This window comes from Danio rerio, chromosome 9 (genome assembly GCF_052040795.2).
Source record: "Danio rerio strain M-AB ecotype USA chromosome 9, GRCz13ab, whole genome shotgun sequence".
Classification (NCBI taxonomy): domain Eukaryota; kingdom Metazoa; phylum Chordata; class Actinopteri; order Cypriniformes; family Danionidae; genus Danio; species Danio rerio.
In genome coordinates this window covers 30075192-30079030 of record NC_141029.1, presented here as the reverse complement: position 1 = coordinate 30079030, position 3839 = coordinate 30075192, and positions in this window count along the sequence as shown.

The following is a 3839-nucleotide window of genomic DNA, read 5'->3' as shown; positions in this document are numbered from 1 at the left end:
GCAGAGCTGGTGGTCCTCCAGGAACGTGGTTGAGAAACACCGCTCTACCGCAATACTTTTCTGATTGCAGAAATGCTTTGTAAGTCTGTGCTTTCTGGGAGTAAGCAAATGCTTTCTTATTCAGTCTGAAACTTTTCATAGAAGCAGTCCTTTTACAAGAGTACGTCAATGCAAAGGTTTTTTGTGAACCATAAAAGGTTTTCTCATGGAAACACAATACTTTGCGAAGGAAAACCATGGTGGCCAGGAGGGTTAAAATGAGCAGCAAGTTAAGAAAACACATATTCTAAAAAATGCTGGGTTATTTAAACCAAATTCTGGGTGTAATTTGGACTAAACCAATAGCTGGTTTAATATTTTTATATGTATTGAATTTATAGGGGTCAGTTGGCATCTCTGTGTGGAGTTTGCATGTTCTCCCAGTGTTCGCGTGGGTTTCCTTCCAGTTATTTGACATCACACACACTACAGAAATTTACAATAAATAGCACAGATCACAACGGAAATGTGTCAAAACAGTTACAAACCTGGCTCTCTTCCTGTTTATCATCAGTGGTGGTGTTGGAGATCTGGGGTCAGTTTTGGTTTATGCTAACATGCTGGTCATACAGTTTCTTGTTGTGTATTTAATTTTAAACCTAATAATCGGACAAATTGCACAATCGATGTTCATTTCAGTTGTGGTCTGCGCTATATTTGCAGCACGTTTCTGTATTTGCATATGTTGTGAGAATTTGTGTGTGTTTGTTCAGTAATTGATGAATATATTTTCTCAGTATGTTAGCAACTCTCTATTTGCACATTTTGTCTTAACTTGCAGTGCATTTAAGTTCTCGCAGCCACTGTAGAAAACGAATTACTTAAGAGTAGACAGAAAGATTCTTGAGGAAACGCAGTATTTTTGTAAGCAAACTCAATACTTTTTACAAGCGTACACAAACATTCTGTGAGCAAACAAAGAAACCTTGAAATTTAATTTGTCCTCAAATTTGTTTCCTTTAAGACTCAGTACATATTCTAATTCTAAAATAATGACAAGAAAAATGTTTATTTTTCTTTAGGGAACAACTTCACCATAATTAATTTTTTGTTTATTGTGTCCAGAAACAAAATTGCAGCTTATCCCTAAAAACATCCTCTTGACATGAAAAAAATCTTCACCGTTCCAAAAAATAGGACACGACAAGTCCAGATTTGTGTGAAAACACCCATCTTAAAGGCATCTTTAGCATTGAGCTGTCACACATTAAGACCGTAATGGAGTCTGAGATCAGCAGGACGCCTCGATTTTAAGCTGAGGCTCCAAAACCAGCTTTAAGAGTTAGCGAACAAGCACATTCACACAAAAACACACACAAAAGAGGGAAGACTTGGCATGTTCCGGCCCATCGGCAGCGGCTGGATCCTGGTGGATTATTCTCTGTCAGAGAAAGGCTTTAGAGCTCTCTAAGGCCAGGACAAATTACTGTTCTCTTTCAAGAGTAGGGGAGGAGGAAAAAAAACATGAGGGAAGTGTTGAAAAAGTAAAGCAGGGAGGAAGCGTCTGGGGTGGCCGAATATTAGCTTTAACCCAGACTCATCACTCAGACAAGAACCAGGAGAGAATTTATTAAACAAGCCTGGATCTTCTATTTCCTGCACATGTATGAAATATATAGAATATTCTAAATATATTATATAAATACAGCAATGGAAAAATTAAAAATTAGTATAAATACTCTCTGGATTGACAGTTTATAGTTATGTTCATGCATTCATTCATTTTACTTTGGCTCAGTCCTTTTATTTATCAGGGCTCACCACAGCGGGATGAACCGCCAACTTATCATGTTTTATACGCAGCGGCCTCCCAAACGCAACCCAGTACTGGGAAACACCCATACACTCACTTTCACACACACTCTATGGCCAATTTAGTTTATTCACTTCACCTGTACCGCATGTCTTTGGGGAGAATGAAGCACACAGAAGAAACCCACGTAAACACAGGGAGAACATGCAAACTCCACACAGAAATGCCAACTGGCCCAGTACAGGCTCATTCCAGCAATCTTCTTGCTGGGAGCGAAAGTACTAACCACTGGGCCACCGTGCCACCTTTATAGTTGTGTGTTGAACTTTATATTTTTTCCAGATAAATATAGATGACGTTTTCCTAATTAAAAAAAAAAAAAAAAAAAAAAAAAAAAAAAATATATATATATATATATATATATATATATATATATATATATATATATATATATATAAAAGCCCTGAAGGACAATATTGTAAACAGAATTCAGAACAGATCATATATAATTATATATTACATTACTGAAATTACATTTTGTTTAAAAAAAAAAAAAAAAAAAAAAAAAATCAAGTCCAAGGCACACAAAAAGTAAATGCAAAAAAAAAAAATAAAAGCCTTTATTAACATGGCTATTCGGTCACACTTTACAATAAGGTTCATTAGTTAATGGTAATTCATGCATTTACTAACATGAACAAATAATGAACAATACATTTACTACTGTATTTGTTCATGTTAGTTAACGTTAGTTAATGAAAATACAGTAGTTCATTGTTAGTTCATGTTAACTCATGGTGCATTTACTAATGTTAACAAGCATGGACTTGGATGTTGATAATGCATTAGTAAATGTTCAATTATGATTAATAAATGCTGTACATGTGTTGTTCATGATTAGTCCATGTTAGTAAATGCATTAACTAATGAACCCTATTGTAAAGTGTAACCGGCTATTCTTTAAAAACAGCAACTATGCGTTTCGGCAAAACTTGCCTTCATCAGGGTAACAATGTTCAGGTTTGTCTGGAATTCATTTGAATACTTGATGGTCACATAACTGATTGAATATCTAAACAACAGAAAACAGAAAATTATATAAACATAACACATTAACTACCCCTGAAGCACCTTTTGTTTGGACTTGTTTAAAATACCTTATTAACAGAACATAAACATCAATCAAAATGTACTTTAATAAGTAAGGGAAATTAATCAACAGATAAAATGTATGCATGTATGTATATATATATATATATATATATATATATATATATATATATATATATATATATATATATATATATATATATATATAGAAAGGTGATTTAAGTGACTTTGAATGTGGCATGGTTGTTTGTGACCAAACGGGCTGGTCTGAGTATTTCAGAAACTGCTGATCTACTGGGATTTTCACTCACAGCCATCTCTAGGGTTTACATAGAATGGTCCGAAAAAGATAAAATATCCAGTGAGTTGCAGTTCTGTGGGTGCAAATGCCTTGTTAATGCCAGAGGTCAGAGGAGAATGCCTAGACTGGTTTGAGCTAATAGAAAGACAACAGTAACTCAAAAAAGCACTCCTTACAACAACCGAGGTATGCAGAAGAGCATCTCTGAATGCACAACATGTCGAACCTTGAGGCGAATGGGCTACAGCAGCAGAAGACCACACCGGATGCCACTCCTTTCCCCAGGTTTCTTTGTTATATATAACAAAGAAATTATTATTTTTATTTTTGTTTTTATTTGATGAGCATATTTATATACGTGTGCACTACATTTTTTATATATGAATAATTATTAAAATTAAAATGATTATTTTTATTCATTTATTATTGTTGTTATTATTATAAATCTGAAAAATCTAAAACTAAAAGTACATATTTGATTATCACATTTCTCACAAAAAAAACAAATATAATAGCATAATACTGGCCTATAATACCAGACAATAGTGTAGTTTTTAATACATTCTTAAAGACACATAATTATTTTGTAAAATTTAAGCCTAAAATTTGCAATGCATTAAAAATACATGTGTAAAA